The 19,125-nt window shown below is 37.7% G+C and overlaps 1 pseudogene; it reads right to left on the bottom strand.

Annotated features, from left to right (window-relative positions):
• Positions 1–8,501: 8,501 nt before the first annotated feature.
• Positions 8,502–19,125, bottom strand: part of LOC128113068 (prohibitin 1-like) — a 114,382-nt pseudogene continuing 103,758 nt past the window's right edge.

Consider the following 19,125-nt stretch of genomic DNA (forward strand, 5'->3'; position numbering starts at 1 on the left):
AAAGTGAAACACGTCCATCTGCCAGATTTCATTCCTCTGAGTACCCTTTGGGTTACATCCTGCTGGTAATGGTGTTTGATTGTAGAAGGAACAAGTAGGACATTTCTTTACTATTTCTTTGGCTTGTTGCCAGGTTATGGAAAAATCCTTTTTTAAACCTTTACTATTTACATGATGTTTTTTATGAAATTCTGAGGCCTCCAGCACATTTCCTATCAATAATTTATCAATCTCATCATTGCCTTGTGCTAGAGGGCCTGGCAGACCAGTATGGGATCGGATGTGAGTTATATATAAAGGATGACTCCGTTTTCTGATTGTATCTTGTAATTGAATAAATAATGAAGTTAATTCTGAAGCATCGTGGATAAATTCTGCAGTCTCAATATGTAATACTACTCTTTCAGCATACTGAGAGTCAGTTACTATATTGAGAGGTTCTGAAAAATCCATTAATACCAACAGAATAGCATACAATTCTGATTTTTGAACTGAATTATAAGGACTTTGAACCACTTTACTTAAATTTTCTGATTTGTAACCTGCCTTTCCTTGTTTGTTGGCATCTGTATAAAATGTACGAACTCCAGATATGGGTTTTTTCCTCACAATTTGAGGCAAGATCCAATCAGCTCTCTTTATAAGATCAATTCTATTGCTTTTGGGATATTTGCTGTTAATTTCTCCCAAAAAATTACTACAAGCTTTTTGCCAAGCTTCATTTTCTATCCATAATTTTTCAATGTCCTCCTTAGTTAAAGGTACGACAATTTCTGCTGGGTCTATTCCTGCTAATTGACGAAGTCTCAATTTTCCTTTCCAAATCAAGTCAGAGATTTTTTCCACATAAGTTTTTAATTTTTTATTTGGTTTATTTGGTAAAAATATCCATTCCAATATAATATCTTCCCTTTGCATTAATATTCCTGTTGGGGAATGCCTAGAAGGTAAAATAACCAAAATGCAATCCAGCTTTGGATCAATACGATCTACGTGCCCTTCATGTACTTTCTTTTCTACCAAGGCCAATTCTTTCTCAGCTTCAGGTGATAATTCTCTTGGACTATTTAAGTCCTTATCACCTTCTAAGGTTTTAAACAAATTATTCAGTTCATCATTTTTTACCCCAACAATAGTTCTTAGATGAGAAATGTCTCCAAATAATCTTTGAAAGTCATTAAGAGTCTGTAGTCGATCTCTCCTAATTTGCACTTTTTGAGGTCTAATTTTTTGAAGTTCTATTTTATATCCTAAATAATTAATAGAATCTCCTCTTTGTACCTTTTCTAAAGCAATTTGTAATCCCCAGCAAGGCAAAATTTTCTTTACTTTTTCAAACATTCTTTCTAAAGTATCTGCATTTGAATCAGCTAATAAAATGTCATCCATATAATGATAAATTATAGATTTAGGAAATTTTTTACGTACCACTTCTAATGGCTGTTTTACAAAATATTGGCACAAAGTTGGGCTATTCAACATTCCCTGTGGGAGAACCCTCCATTGAAATCTTTTAACCGGTTGAGAATTATTATAAGTAGGCACTGTGAAAGCAAATCTTTCTCTGTCTTTTTCTTGTAAGGGTATTGAAAAGAAACAGTCTTTTAAATCAATAACTATGAGAGGCCAGCCTTTTGGTAACAGAGTAGGTAAAGGAATTCGAGATTGTAAAGAGCCCATTGGCTGAATTACTTTGTTAATTGCTCTAAGGTCTGTTACCATTCTCCATTTACCAGATTTTTTTTTTATAACAAATACAGGAGAATTCCAAGGGCTGGTTGATTCTTCAATATGATGAGCATTTAACTGTTCTTCCACCAGCTCTTGTAAAGCCTGGAGTTTCTCTGTTGTTAAAGGCCATTGCTGAACCCATACAGGCTTGTCTGTTGACCATTTTAAAGGTAGAGCTGTTAATGTTTTTGGAAGATTATCAGTTGTTGTGCCCTGTTCTTGTATGACATGGATGGCTGGTGAGTACTCATTAGAATAATATCTTTTAATATTTCTCTCAGAAACATGTACTAATTTATGATTTGTTTCTGAGATTGGAGGGATATTAATCTGAGTATTCCACTGTTGTAACAAGTCTCGACCCCACAGGTTCATAGCTATGTTAGCCATATATGGTTTTAATTTTCCTTTCTGTCCTTCTGGACCTATACATTCAAGCCATCTTACACTTTGTTTCACTCTAGATAATGTCCCAATTCCTAAGAGTTGAATGTTTACCTCCTGAAGAGGCCAAGTTGGATGCCAAAATTCTGGTGCAATTATGGTAATGTCAGCACCTGTGTCTACCAGACCAGACAACAAAACACCATTTATTTTTATTGTTAGTTTTGGTCTTTGTTCATTAATAGAAGTTTGCCAAAAAATTTTCTTTATGTTTTTTCCTGTATTTCCTATTTTCTCTGTTTCATCATCTCGACTAACATGATTTATTCCAATAGACATTTGGTTATTTAGTTGCTTTGAGTAGGAGTTTCCTCTACAACTGCAGGAAAGGTTTGAACTGGATTTACTGTGGGGGCCTGCCTGAGGCCCCTCTGGGAGTTTCCCGAAGCTCGAGGCAGAGGGTTACCCTGTCTGTCCCTTGTTGATCTACATTCGTTGGTCCAGTGTTTTCCCTTACCACACCTTCTGCATACTCCAGAAGGAAGGGGCATTCTGTTGCCAGTGTTCCTTGAATAAACATTATTTCTAGGAATGACCTGTTTACAATCCCTTTTCAAATGTCCTTGCTTTCCACATCCAAAACATCTAACATTGCTCAAACCTTTTGAAATTGCTTTTCCTACCCACATATCATCATGGTCATAAGCCTCTACATTAACTGTATCTCTAATCCAATCTTCCAAAGGTGCAGATCTTGCCTTTAACGGCCTAATTATTCTTTTGCACGCTGCATTTGCATTCTCAAAGGCTAAAGATTCAATTATTATCTGACTAGCCTGTGAATTCGGGACCATTTTTTGTACTGCTGAAGTCAATCTTTGTAAGAAGTCTGTGAAAGATTCTTTGGGGCCCTGTATAACCTTTGTAAATGACTCAGTTTTTTTTCCTGGTTCTTCAACTCTGTCCCATGCATTCAAAGCTGCCGTTTTACATAGAAGTAGGGTTTGGACATCATATGAACATTGTGTTTGTACTGAAGCATATTGGCCTTCGCCAATAAGCTGATCCTGGCAGACTTGTATTCCGCTATCCCTCCATTGTCTTTCTATATTTTTAGCCTTATTACTGAACCACATTTTCCACTGGAGATTTTGTCCGGGTTCAAGAACAGCCTGTGCCAATTCCCGCCAGTCCTTTGGTATAATCCTATTACAAGTTGACCAGGTGTTTAACATTTGCTTTACACATGGGGAGTGCATGCCATAAGATGCTATTGCCTCCTTAAATCTTCGTAAGTCTAACATTTCAACTGGAACCCAAGTATTTTGTTCATTCTCTTCATCAGGTAGCTGCTGTACGGCTACTGGATAAATTAAGGGTGATTGTGTGAAAACTGGCTTTCTTTCTGTAACCTTACGATCCAATTTTGAAACAACTTCACTATTTATTTCTTCTGTCTGAATTTGAATTTCTCTATAATTCATTTTTACCGGTTTAACAAGTTTTTCTAAGACTGTTATCCTGGCACTTAAGTTGACGATCTTTTTAAATAGTAAAATGAGGATAAGAAAAGTAATAAACTGAATAATTCGATCAATATTAATCTTTTCATATAGTTGTTCCATTGTCAGAGTGCCTAAAATTTCAAACAAAGCCCAATTTTCTTCCAATGTACACATAAAGCCCATTTTTTTTTTTTAATGTAGAAAAAAATTCTCTTTTAAATAGATATGTTAATTGACTTACCAAGTCTGGGTAGAACAGTAGAATCCCAGGGAATTTCACAGCCACCTGGTGTTCGAGGTGTGAATCCAGCGAGAGAGAGAGAGAGAGAGAGAGAGAGAGAGAGAGAGAGAGAGAGAGAGAGAGAGAAAGAGAGAGAAAGTGTAGCCGCTTGAGCCGAGTCAAGCCTTGGCTTTACAGGCAGGGGCCCTGTTCAGCGGGGCAGGTCTGAGTTGTTTGTAGCAGTTCCAGCTGCAGGTCAGTCAGGCCTGGGCCCAAGCTAGGCAGCCGGGCCGCCCAGGCTGGAAACCGGACCTGCCGCCAAGCCAAGCCAATCGGTTTTTAATGAATTCTTGTCACGTTGGGCGCCAAATGTAGATGTATCCAACCTTCCCATCAAACAATAAACACAGAACCAATGCAAAGAAGAAAGCCAAGAGGTCAGAGCTAAGAGCCAAAACCTTACCCTTCCTCCTGCAGTGGTCCTACCTCTCCGAACCAGAGCTACCCCTGTGTTAAAGTCTTTATATAGAGTTCCTGTCCTGCCTTCTCATTGGTTGTAAACCCAACCACATGACCGCCTCCTCACAGCCTGTCTGTATAGGCCTCCAGGTTTTCCATGATTGGTATTAAGATTAAAGGCATGTGTATCCAATAATGGCTGTATCCCTGAACACACAGAGACTTACCCAGCTCTGCCTACTAAGTGCTGGAATTACAAGCGTACGCTACCACTGCCCTGCTTTCCTATGGCTTGCTAATAGCTCTGACCCCCGGGCAACTTTATTTATTAACATACAAATAACATTTTAATATAAATAAAATATCACCATAAAAGACCTACAGAATATGGCAATTAAAATGTTTTAAGAACTTAGACTTTTCTGAATGGTGAGACACATCTGCTCCTGACAGCACGATTACTTCAAAGAGGGTGATAGACATTGAAGAAACTCCATATGGAGTTTGTTTTCTTTTTTTTCTTTTTTTTTTTTTTTTTGGTTTTTTCGAGACAGGGTTTCTCTGTGTAGCTTTGCGCCTTTTCCTGGAACTCACTTGGTAGCCCAGGCTGGCCTCGAACTCACAGAGATCCGCCTGGCTCTGCCTCCCGAGTGCTGGGATTAAAGGCGTGCGCCACCACCGCCCGGCGGAGTTTGTTTTCTTTATGGCAAAAAAAGCCATTTGAGCAAAAAATTGCTCTTGCCTGGACTGCTTGATAATAAGCTGTATAAACTAGACATATAATACACATAGGAAAATGACCACTGAATTTGCCAAAACAAGGCAAAATGGTCCTTCAGTTTCCTGCTTCACAGAGGAGACTGGCAGATATTATATAGGACATAGGGATAAGTCTCTGAGAGTCTCTAGGCCTATAGGCTGAAGATGGATGCCCCAGCATTGTGGAGGAAATTTGGGTGATTGTCCAGACAGCCAGATATCTTTGTCATTCTAGATTTTTTAGAAGTTGCTTACAATGCACTTCCTGTTTACTTAGATAATATTATATCCTTCTGGGGTCTTTGATGGAGTTGAAGACTAGATAGCTACATCATTATAATTATAGCTTTCCTTACTCATGACAAAAGATAATTTAGAAGTAAAACTTTAGACTCACAAAAATAGGATAGATGGTCAATATTTTCTAATTTTGCCAAAAATAAATGGACTAGATATTGTAATTCTTGCATGATAAATTGTTTGTTATATATAATTTTACTATGTTGAAGTTAAAACCTTCCCTGTTTATTAGACAGAAAAGGGGAAGTGCTATGGGATGTCTTTCTGTATGCTGTGAATATATGTTGCTCTGATTGGCTGACAAATAAAGCTGCATTGGCCTATAGCAGGGCAGGATGGAATGAGGTGGGAAAATTCAAGAGAGATAGTAGAAGGAGAAAGGAGTAGCAAGATGCCAGCAGCCACTCAAGGAACAGCAAGATGCCAGCAGACCTATAACACCACAGCAACATGACAATTTAAAGATTAATAGAAATGGGTTAAGTTATAAGAGCTAGCAAGCAAGCCTCTGTGTGTTTACTAGGATCTGAGTGGCTAAGGGACCAGGCGGGACACTGGAAACTTCTGACTACACACTTCCAGGGATTTTTTTTTGTCTTCTATTTTAAATAATTTCTTTTATTTTTTGATATTGTAATATAATTATCTCATTTATTCATTCCAAACCTTTCCAAATACTACCATTTTCTCTTCTCTTTTCCAAATTAATGGAAAAATTACTTGTTCACTAATTATTTTTGTGTTCACACACCACACACACACACACACACACACCAACACACACACACACATATATTCCCCTTCTCTGCATATATAATGTATGTTCTCAGGGCTGATCATTTGCTGTTGGCTAATCAATGGGTATACTCTTCCTTGACCATAAAGTCTCAACAATATGACTACCTAACCATGAGCAGAGCAAAACCATCATTAGATAAGCTAAAACGGACAAACATAAAAGTCCTGTTTTCTACACAATCAACTAAAGGCAACTAAGGAATACTGAGAGCAGGAGAAATAGTCTCTGTGATTTCTAGGAGAAATCCTCATACTATTATTCTGCAAATTGAACATAAAAATAAAATGACTATTAGTAACATATTGACATATCCTCAGATCAGTGGCTTGCACAACATTTCCTCAGGAAAACTTGCAGGAGATGAGAACTAACACAGAGACCTAGAGCTGGACAATGTGCACAGAGTTGGAAATTTCAGTCCCAAGTGAAATATTATGACCAGAGTCCTACCCTCTAGGCTAAGGGATCTGTAGTGGGTAGCTGTTCCACTTTGACCTGGAAGTACTAACCCCATTGAGGTTGCTAGTTACTGTCATGCTTATGAGGTGGGGCTGAGACAGGAGCCCGTAAGACTTAAGATTTGGATGTGCCTGCTCTCTTGGTTCCTGGATCCTGGAAGCTAGAGGTAAACCAAACAGAGTTCTCCAGAGAACACTGCTGGACTGCACTACACCTTTCCTGGACCCTGTAATCTATCCCTTTATTTGCAAGTTACCCCACAAAATAAACCTCCCTTTTAACTATGTAGAGTTGCCTTAATACTTCCAATATCTGGTGCCCAACATGGAGCACGAACCCACAACCCTGAGATTAAGAGTCTCATGTTCTACCAACTGAGTGAGCTGGGCTAGCCAAAAAAGAGGCAAAAATATTGTAAGAGCCAAAGATTTTGACTGACTCTAAGAAAACAGTGTGTTTCAGATACAACAGGACTAATACACATATACGCTCACAGAGAGTATGAAAACATGCACAAAGCCTGCACAGTTTTAATCCGGGAAAAGCCCCTGCAATGAGGGGGGAAGAAAACACAGACTTGCACCCCTAACCAAGAAGTTATCTACAACTGATACTTACTTGAAAAGAAAACAGTTCTCCGAGGAAGTATCAGTGGGTATATTAACAACACTTAAGGGCAAGCTCCATACCCAAGAGTAGTTGGCAAACACAAAACCATTTCAATCATAATTTTGTAGACTTTTTTTCTCTATTTTTTCTTTGTTTAGTCTTTTTTCTTTGTCTTTTGGTCATTTGATTTTTATAAAATTATCATTTTTGGGTTTGTGTGTGTGTGTGTGTGTGTGTGTGTGTGTGTGTGTGTGTGTGTGTACATATTTCTTGTTTTCTCTCATTATTGTTCGTTTTATTTTTAAAAAGACAGAAAGTAAAGCATAAATCTGCATGTATAGGGAGGTGGGAGAAGCCAGCAAGAAACGGGATATGGGCAACATGATCAAAAAATATTGTGTAAAAAAATATTTTCAATAAAAAAAAATTAGTCAAACCTAAGTATTAGCTGTAGCAATCCTCAATTTGAATTTGTCAGTCAAGAATGATGTTGACAATTGTCTTCCTGCCAATGGAAGTAGCAGTGTGTTGGAAGATGTCTCTTAGAAATGAACCCTCAACCCTCAATGCTACCTTTGTAGCATCTGATACGTCTTCACTTATACAGGATGAGGATTCAATGGAATTAGGGAACACCACCTGGTGTCCTCCAAGAATTGCATGATGTGTGAGGAAACAACTCCATACAGATTATGTCAGAATGTTGTACTGTGTGAATGTAGAGTCAGAAAGAAAGCAATTTTTTATCCTTCCCACCCCTGATACTAGTGTACTCATTTTGAACTTTAGAATCTACTCTATTGTTGATTCTCTGTTTAATTCTGTTCCTGAAATACTTGGCTTCCTCCCCAGAGGAGGCTCTCATGACTTGCTTACTGATAGATCCTGTTAAATATTTTTCTATTGAACATCTATAGTTCACACCAGAGGTCATCTAATAACTGGGACATTTTAATAAAATGGCATATCACTAAATCTTATCAGAGCCTAAATTCCATGGTTAGTATCTTGTTGTTTTTGCTACATGAAAAGAAACTCCCTCATTTAAGAAGAAAAGGTGTTAATTGTCAGAAGATAGGAAAAAGAGTTGTGAATGGCTATCTTTTAGATACAATTTGGCTGATGAACAAATCAGTTCACAACATATAGGATTGTGCAAGAATTGAAGGAAATAAGGACAGTCAGCATTGCAGCAAAGACTGGGGAGGAGGTCATGAGATCCCATGTCAAACTGTGGAGCTATTGGAAACTGATGACTGCTGTTATAGAAGGGACTCTAGTGAAGTGAATAGAACACAGTTGTCCTGAAAAGGAAAAGAGGAAAAAAGAAGTGGATTTACCTGGGAAGAGAGAAGGGTAACAGAGAGGGAGAGAGAAGAAGGGCATCAATTAACACTAAGGTTGTTTGAAAAGCTGAGAGAAAACATAATTTTATGTTTATTTAAAAAATGCACACTGACACAATTTTAATTAAGTTATATTACTTGAATTGACAATGTTCTCTTTTAACAGTGATAGACTGTCTTACAAAATCCCCTGTGGCAAATATGGACAAACCTCCAACTGATTTGGTTAGGGAAGCTGAAGAGAGCACCAAAATAATATAAAATATTGTTGTTGCTCTTGGTTGTCATTAGAAATTGAATTTAAGGCACTATTAATAAAGACACCATACATGTCTGATATAGAAGTTGAGAAAATTGAGCTAGAATTAATCCTGCAAGTCTCTTTATAAGGATTCTTGATACAGTATTCAAAGATGCTATGTAAACTGTTATAGAGGAGTTCTCATGTATGCTCTTAACTCTCTGTAAAGCTGATGAATTCTAATGGTGACCAACATGGCAAAATGTACAGAAATCTACAGTAGTGACACTTAAATCTTAGTGGTAATATGGCTGTCTAATGGGGTGTAAGCCCTACTCAATAGAAGGGAACTCATACATGATATTCTAAACCTAGACAATTACCAATGACTTATAAGGTCATAGAATTTAGAGGAGAACCTATTACTATAAACTTCTTAAGTCAATATAATTTTTAAATTTATTGTAAATTATTCTTCTTTAACCCACAGATAAGTATAGCTCACTCTTCATTAAAAAATGAACTTCTTTTTACAGCAGAGAGAATATTATAGAAACCTATAACTGGTCAAAATGCAGAGAACAACTGAGTTTCTGGGTTCCAAATGCCAAATGAGACATCTATAGATAGATACAACTCTATCATCTAAGGCCCAGGGAATATTTCAGAAGTTAAGGGGAGAACAGTGTAGAGCACCGGGACCCCTGCTTGAAGAGACTGTCTTCTGTGTATGACAGGGAAGCTGTGCCCAGGAAATCTTAAAAATATGGGTGCCTAAACAAGACCTGCAAAGTGAATATTATTTGATATGATGTGGATGGGGGAAATCTACAATACAAGGTTCTATTGTAGATGAGGAGGTACATGAAAGTAATGGCTGAGAGATGGAGGTTATAGAATAAGTAATTTAAAAATAAGAGATCATTTGAGAGGCAGTAAAGAAGTTCATGGGAGGAGTTATGAGGGAGGAAGGGAGTTATGCAAATGATGTAAACATATTACTCATATATGAATGTTTAAAAAATTGAGAATTAAATTTAAAAATGAAAAGTATTTAACTTACAAGTTATATGCAATCTTTTCGAGTAAAAACTCGCAGTTACATGAAACAAGACAAGAGCATTCTACACACATTTTACAAGTATTCATCTCTGCAACTATAACATTTTGATTACATAAGTTGACATATATTTGTGTATTATCAATATATAACACTTCAGAATATCTTAACTTGGTGTCAAGAAAGTTTCTATTTTCAGTTTTTAATTATGTGTAAATGTATATGTGTCTGTATTTGTTCATGCTCACATGTCCATGGACTCTAGTAGAAGGCATTGGATAACCTGATCTTGAGTTACAGGCAGCTTTGAACCACCTGAAGTAGATACTGAAGTAGATACTTGGAACAAAGCTTGAGTGTTCTGCAAATGGTATCAGTATAGGTTTTGAACTACTGAGTCACCCCTTATCCCAATATATGCATACACACACACACACACACACACACACACATTATTTTATACTAGATGGTCTTTGAAACCTAGTGTCCTCTTTCTCTCCCTCTCTCTCATATATACATATATATACACACACACACATGTGTCATATCTGGAAGTGACTAACAGCAAAAATTCTCAGTATATTTTTTGTCTCTGCTCCCTTTACTGCAAGTGGGACACATGTTTAGCCTAGTCCACATTCTTCCCTGGGAATCTAAGTAATTTAATGATGAGTGATTTTGTATAAACTAATATCCCTAGGACTTACATTTAGTACTCTGGGAAAATTTGTCACTTTTATTTGATGTTATAAGAATTTATACTCAGACAACTACACTAGCCCAGTGTCACCAGCAATATCAATTTAATTAAGCTACTGACAGCTTTTTCTCGTTTATTCAGTTCAGTGTCTCAGGCTTTATAATCAAATGGGCCAGAAAATTTGTGCCAGGTTTACCATTTCAGAGTCTTTCCTTTTCCCAAAGTGCAACTTGACTTGTTAAACCATTCTTTTGGTGTTACTCTGGATAGATGTCTCTTTTATTTCTTGTGTCTTTGAATTACCTTATACCAGATGACTTTCAAACACCAGTTTCTCTCTCCAAATTTTATGAATATTGTATATTCAAATGAAAATCATTGAATGTTTTACAATAGGATTGGTGAATCGCAGGAATCAGAATCCTTTTTAAACGAAAATGATCCTGACTGCTATGTGATTCTTCCATTTTACCATCTCTAAAAAGGATGACCCTAAGAGGGACACGCATGAAGGGCCCCAGGGAGCGGAAATAGTTAAGATCCACTGAATAAACTGGAATGGGTGTGGAAGGGAAAGGATGGGGATTGGGCACAGGAGGGACTGAGATGGCCAAGTGGAGGGTGGGACTGAGAGGGAGAGCAATGAATGCGATATCTTGGTAGAGGGAACCATTAGGGGCTTTGGGAGAAACCTGGTGCTAGGGAAACCCCCAGGAATCCACAAGGATGACAAAAACTAAGACTCCGAGCAATAAAGGAGAGGGTGTCTGAACTTACCTTCCCCTATAATCATATTAGTGACTGCCCTAATTGTTATCATAGAACCTACATCTAGTAACTGATAGAAGCAGATGCAGTGGTCCACAACCAAGCACTGGGCTGAGCTCATAGACTTCAGTTGAAGAGATGGAGGAGGAATCACAGGAACAAGCGGGGTCAAGATCATGATGGGGAAAACCATCTCTAATCATTTAAATTGAATGAATGAAACCAAGGTGAGGTGGGTGCACCTGTAGCTTCAGCTATTGTTTGGGCTGTAAACATAAGATAGATTTTAGCTCAGGAACTTTGGGAATTGAAGACCACCTGGGTCATAGCAGAATTTGGGAAGAAAAAATCAATGAGAATTTTGTACTTGTGAAGTGAAACCTACTATAGGAAGCAGAAAGTGCAGGCATTCTTAGTTGACGTCAAAATGTGTGTTAAATAATAGTTCACATCAGCAGTTGGTAGATTGTAAAACAAAGAGACACAGAAGCTATTGATGATAGAGAGAATCCCCAGTTATCATTTCCTGAAGACCTTGTAAGGTAAATATGTGTGTGTGTATATATATATATATATATATATATATATATATATATATACACACACATATATATGAATACTTGTATTCATATATATATATATATATATAATAAGAATACTTGTATATATAATCATAGGAATGGATGTAGATATAAGATAGATGATATATATACATATGTACATATGTATGTATGTGTATGTATGTATGTATGTATGTATGTTTATGCATACACAGAAACAATTGCAGGTGAGTGATTTTCACGTCCAAAGTATAATCCTTAGAACGCCAATAAACATTTTTCTTTGTATCTTAAATTTTCTTTTCTGTGTATTTGAGCTGGCCATTTTTCTTACTTGTGCTTCAAAAACGCAAATGATTGCTCAAAATGTTTTGAGACGCTTTAAGTCACCTTTTTGGACTTAGAATTGATTTGTTGTAGGGATCAAATTCTTGAGATAATACAGTATTCATTTGTTATGACCATATAACATATATATATAGCAGTGGTGTATTTCTTAATCACTATTCCAAATGCCTAAGTAATAGAATGATAGACTATCTCTGAAAGAATACTTGTATTGATTTTTAAAGTTGTTGAAATGGAGTTTTTAAAATTATTTCTTTTATTTTTGAGATTATAATATAAATATATTACTTCTCCCTTCAAATTCCTCCCTTCAAACCATCCCATACAAATCCTCTTTGTTCTCTTTCAAGTTCATGGTCTCCTTTTTCATTAATTGATATGAGGAATATATATATGTATATGCATATGTATTAGGAATATATATTTGCAATATATATATTAGAAATGCACACACACACACACACACACACACACACACACACACATATATATATACATATATGTCATGCTCAGTCTGTATCATGTTATTAGTATGTATATTTTTAAGGCTGACCATCTGATTTTAGATAGCTAATTGTTGTAATCGTCCCTGGAAAAGGTTATTTATCCCACTGTCAGTATTCTTCAGTTGCCTATAGTTCTTTTTTTAGGCTTTGCAATGCAGCCCTAGCTGTGCTGGGAACTCAACATGTGGAGGAGGTTCAACTGGAACTTGTAGTAGGGATCTTTCTGCCTCTGCCTTCCAAGTACTGGAAAGACATGCTTTAAACCTCAAATCTAGCATTTTCCAAAAGTATCTAATGTAATATACATATAAATATAATATAAATATAAAGAGATAATTTAAATATCTAATCTTATGGAAACCATTAGATCTATTAAACAATTTTTATGACTATACTGTAAGGATATTATTGTTATAAAATATTATTAATGAGTTTGTATTGAATTAGAAAATATTTGAACATATTGTCTTGAATTTTATTATATGAAGATAAATGCCAATAACTTCTGATTTAATAACTGGCAAAGTTCAATATTTATTCTTAATGTGCAAAAAAACAACTACTCTCTCAAGTTCTTTGTTCATGTTAAGGAAGTATGTTTTGCACATTCCCTTCTGCCTTCTCACAGATGCTTATGTTCCAGGGTAGAGTTGTCTATTCCATTTGTGGCGTTGCTGCTACCACTTCCACCAATCTATGAACAAGTTCAGGTCTTAAGTCCCTAGGACTGCACTGGGGTGTGATGTACAGACAGAGCTTACATCCACAGTGTGACTGCTGACAACTGATACCACTTTATCATAAGTCTTTAACTGTAGAGTAAGTTCTAAGTGTGGAATTCTGACCAGTGACTGCACCATCATTAAATTGACTGTAAGCAAGTTTTGTTTTTCTGCAAGCTTCCCATTCTAAGAATTTTACACATTCCTGATTACTTCTTTTAGACCTTTTCTTTCTTTTTTTTAAAAAAAATCTTTTCTGAAATGATTTTACTTTTATTTCTCTCACTTTAAGGCAATCATGGAATTTCACAGTGATTTCTGGGGTGGGGCAGAAGGAAGGTGTCATTGAGAAAGTTCTAGGCAGTGGCCTGGTTGGCCTGCAAAGGTGCCAGCAGGGGAGGTACCTCTCTGGGGATGCAGCACAGACTGCCTGGCAGGTGATGTTCCCAGAGGGAAAGAGATGGTATGCAGAGTTCTCAGCAGCATCTAGCTTTCACAGCTCAGTCAGACTGCCACCTGTGGTGGCCAGTGAGTTGGTGATTGATCAGCTCAGCTGTCCTAGAGTTACCCTCAACAGAGATGATGGTTGCCTCTTCTGCTGCTCAGCCTTTTCCACCACAAATCTGGCCCTGTCCACTTTCTACTGAGCCACCTGTTTGGCTTCCACTGTTTCTGTGAACTCCTTCCTGAAGGTCAGATGTGTCAGGGACATGTCACCTATGTTGAGCGCAAAAGTTGCTGCTCACTCTGTTAGGTCACACTCACCTGCCTGGAGACCAGCTCTCGCTGGGTGATCAATTCTCCAGCATCAGAACCAGCCACCACCAAGTTGAGGATCTCTATGGTGATGGATGGTAGCACCCCCACATCTCAGTCCTCAATGATGCTGCTATAGATACAAAGAATCTGGCTGGCCACTGGGCTGAAAAGGATGTACATTGAAGTGTTAATGTTGACATTCTGTAAATATTTCCTACAAGTGATGACCTATACACTCAATGGTCGCAAGCAGCTGTCAAATATACTGATTTGACCCCCAGTTTGCTCATGTAGATCTCATCCATTTCTCTGTTGTTGGGTAATCCTTGTGTCTTTCATAGGGTCCTCTTTACTAGGTAGCCTCCCTGGAGTTGTGAATTACAGTCTGGTTATCCTTTGGTTTACATCTAGTATCCACTTATGAGTGAGTACATATCATGTTTTTTCTTACAGAGTCTGGGTTACCTCACTTAGAATGATATTTTCTAGTTCTATCCATTTGCCTGCAAACCTCCTGATGTCATTGTTTTTGTCTGCTGAGTAGTATTCCATTGTGTATATGTACCACATTTTATTTATCCATTCTTCAGTTGAAGGGCATCTAGGTTGTTTCTAGGTTCTGGCTATTACAAATAATACTGTTATGAACATAGTTGAGCATGTGTCCTTGTGGTATGATTGAACATTCCTTGGGTATATGCCCAAGAGTGGCATGGCTGGGTCTTGAAGGAAGTTGATTCCCAATTTTCTAAGAAAGCGCCACATTCCCACCAACAGTGTAGGAGTGTTCCCCTCACTCCACATCCTCTCCAACATAAGCTGTCTTCAGTGTTTTCGATCTTAGCCATTCTGACGAGTGTAAGATGGTATATGGGGTTGAGGTTGGTAATGGAGGGCAAGGGTCAGGGGAAAGAGAACATAGGGGAGTGGGAGGTCCTAGCTGGATCAGGAACAGAGTGGGAGAACAAGGAAAGAGATACCATGATAAATGAAGACCCCATGGGAATAGGAAGAAGCAGAGTGCTAGAGAGGTCCCCAGAAATCCACAAAGACACCTCCACGATAGATTACTGGCAATGGTCGAGAGAGTGACTGAGCTGACCTACTCTGGTGATCAGATGGCCGAACACCCTGGCTGTCATAATAGAACTCTCATCTAGTGACTGATGGAGGCAGATGCAGAGATCCACAGCCAAGCCTCAGGTGGAGCTCCAGGAGTCCAACTAGCGAGAGAGAGGAGGGATTATATTGGCAAGAGATATTGAGACTGTGATTGGCAAAAGCACAGGGACAAATAGCCAAACTAGTGGCAACACATGAACTATGAACCAATGGCTGAGGAGCCCCCATGGAATTGGACCAGGCCCTCTGGATACGTGAGACAGTTGATTATTTGAACTATTTGGGAGGCCACCAGGCAGTGGGACTGGGACCTGTCCTTTGTGCATGAGCTGGCTTTTTGGAACCTAGGGCCTATGCTGGGACACTTTGCTCAGCCTTGGTGTAGGGAGGAGGGGACTGGACTTGCCTCAGCTGGGTCTGTCAGACTGGGCTGACCCACCAGGGGAGACTTTGCCTTGGAGGAGGTGGGAATGGGGGCATATTGGGGGGGAAGGCTTGGGGGGGTTGGGAGGAGGGAGGGCAGGGGAATGTGTGGCTGATATGTAAAATTAAATTAATTGTGAAATAAAAATATTTAAAAAATAAAAAATATATATACTGATTTGAGAAAGTGAATGCCTTCCCCTACCACAATGCACTATGCTCCATCGACAATGACAGTTCTGTGCCCAGCATCCACATTATATAAGGCAAAGTTCACCATGCCTCTTGCAACTACTAAAGTCAGGCTGAACTTTCCCATAGACTCAAATACTTTGGCAGCCACGATTCCGTCTGTTGTACCCACTCACACCTTTTCTCACTCTAACCTCCACATGAATTCCTCCTTTTAATTCTTTTCATCATCAATATTTTTTTGAGGATTAAATCACATTGAGTTTTCTCCACCACACTTCTATGTATAAATCATTTACATAGCTATGCTTTATGCAGCTATAATCCATTCATTCTCACTCCAATTCATAATTCAATGATGAATATAGGCTAAGTTATTAACCAGTCCAGTCAAACGCTATTTAGGTTTTCTTTTGTTTTGTTTATTTGTTGTGTAGAACAATGCAGCCTTCTCACATGAGGCTGTACTTTGAGAAATAAAAGGTCAGATAAAAATATAGGAATACATATGCTTTTTTACCTAAACACAAAAGGCACTTCTGGAAGAGAAAGACATAAGCAAACACAGTTTAGTTTGAATAATGCCAATAGTAAGGGCAAGAACAAAAGACTTTATTCCATTCAGTAATTGGTTTTGGAGCATCTATGGTGTGAAGCTTAGAATATGCACTTAGCCTGAAACTATCATATTTTGGAGCCCACTACCTATGATGCAACACCTCATGCAGCCTTGAGGCAGGGTGAAGGGCTTAGACTTGCCTCTACTGGATGTGCCTCCCCATGGGAGGCCTTGCCTTCTTGTGGGGGGGAGTCGGGGTGGGTTGGGAGGAGGAGGTTGGAGGGGGCAGGAGGAGAGAAGAGGGGGATCTTTGATTGGTGTATAAAATGAATGAAAATATTTTCTTAATAAAGAAATATTCTGTATTTTAAACAAAAGAGTGATCTTCAAAATGTCAAGAGCTGGAGGAAGCATGACACAAAGTTACAGTGTAGCAAGATGAATCTATTTAGAGGGAAACAGTCCAGATCTAACCTTGAAACAGAAAATTCTTATTGTATGAAGAAACTAAATGTTGCTATTACAATTGATTTCTTTTACCTATATTTGCAACATATTTCACTAGACCATGACAATCCTAGAAGCAAATAACTAATAAATCAGTTGACACCTAATTTTTTTAAAGTTTCTTTTAGCTCGACATATTTTAAAGGCATTAGTGCTTTGCCTGCACATATGTATGTGTACCAAGTGTGTGCCTTGTGCCCACAGAGGTCAAAAGAGTGTATCAGATTTCCTAGAACCAGAGCTACAGATGTTTATGAACCACCACATCAATACTAGAAACTAAACTCAGATTGTCTGAAAGAGCGGCAAGTCCTCTTAACTGCTGAGCCATCTCTCCAGCCTTTGTTGACCACTAATCTTAGTGGGCGAGGGAAGAATCAGGTGCTCTCATTTCAAAATGCTTAAAATTTTAGATAACATAATCTATATTTTAGAAGCAATGCTAAAAATAAGTAAGCAATTTTGTAGACTTAATGTTTTCATAGACTTAATTTTCCCACTGTACCCAGAAGACATATCTTTGTTGTTTTACTTTCTTAGTTACAAGGTCATCAGGCAATATACATTGAGTCCCCTAGCTAGTTTTGATTTATTTTTGATTTAAGTAAATCAGCTTCTAATATCTTTCAATAAATTGACATTGTACAGCTTGTGACTTCCTCCTACTGTTTATGCAATATAAAGTGTTTTACGACATTTTAACAAATACAATGAATAAGAAAAAATTTTGAAGTTCATAAATATTAATAAGAGCAAAGTTGCTTTATCACCTTAGTAACAACCGAGCATTTACTCAATTACACTGTGCATATCTGACTCATTTTTGGCTTACAGTTTCCACTTACAAATGTAGAATGCTGAATAAGCATGAAAGGAATAACAGTTGCTGTTTGTTCTAAATGACACACATAACAGGCAAAACAAAAGGATGATTAAAATTCAAGTCCCCTGCTCACAGGTCACTTACACAAACTACTGTGTTTTTCCTCTTTTAGATCAACCCCCCCAAAGACAACCTGAAACCCAATCACAATGTTCAGATATTTATACAGTAGCCACCTCCATGGGCAACAGAAATTCTGAGGCTGTCCCCAAGCCTTAAATTTTCATCAGTTTTAAAGTGGGCTTGTGACATTGTATATTTATTTAAATAATCTAACATAATCAGAAACACAGTAGGATGAAGTACTGTAAAGGAAACTGTCGATGTTAAGTGACAGGTTTTCTAATTTCAGATGTTTATGACATAAATTCTGATTGACAGAATGAGTATGGGTGAGTGGATGGACAAACTGAATTGTCCCAGATCATGTTTGTATACATGCAGAACTTAGATTCAATTCATACAAAATTGAGAGTTTTCATTCAGCACTCACTCAATAAAATTCAAATAACATGTGAATTATTTACTACTCTCATAGGATAAACTACTGAATTGAAAATGATAGCAAACCTAGAAGAACATGAAGCCAACCACATAGGCATCATATTCCTTAGTCCCACAAGTATTTTTACTATTATTTTATTTTATATTTTTGAGTATTCATATATTTTGAGTAGCAAAACTGTATACATACATTTAAAACTTTCTACAACTTCACCAAATGTTCAAATGGATGTTTAAAACAAATGCATATAAATTTAATAAATATTTATTCATATCTTCTATAGAAATGTCTGTGATTTTTATTACAAGTATATGAAAAAAAATTGAATGATAATGTTTCTTTTTTGCTTGTTTGTAGTGATACTTTGTGCTCTAAAGAATACAGCTTGCCTGGAGATCAGAGTGCTGAGCTAGTACTAGTTAATGAAAAAGCCAGGCAGTGGTAGCACACACCTTTAATTCCAGCACTTGGGATCTCACGCCTTTCATCCCAGTACTTGGGAGGCACACACCTTTAATTCTAACACTAGGGAGGTGGAGACAGAAAGTGTTATGGCTGGGCAGGGAGAGGAATATAAGGTGGGAGGAGACAGGAGCTCAGCCCTTTTAGGCTGAGGAGCTGGTGAAGTAAAGAGGTGGCCATGGCTTGCTCCTTTGTCTCTGATATTTCAGCATTTACCTTGCTATCTGACTCTGGGTT

This window comes from Peromyscus californicus, unplaced genomic scaffold (assembly GCF_007827085.1).
Source record: "Peromyscus californicus insignis strain IS unplaced genomic scaffold, ASM782708v3 Scaffold_17__1_contigs__length_78620276, whole genome shotgun sequence".
Taxonomy (NCBI): Eukaryota; Metazoa; Chordata; class Mammalia; order Rodentia; family Cricetidae; genus Peromyscus; species Peromyscus californicus.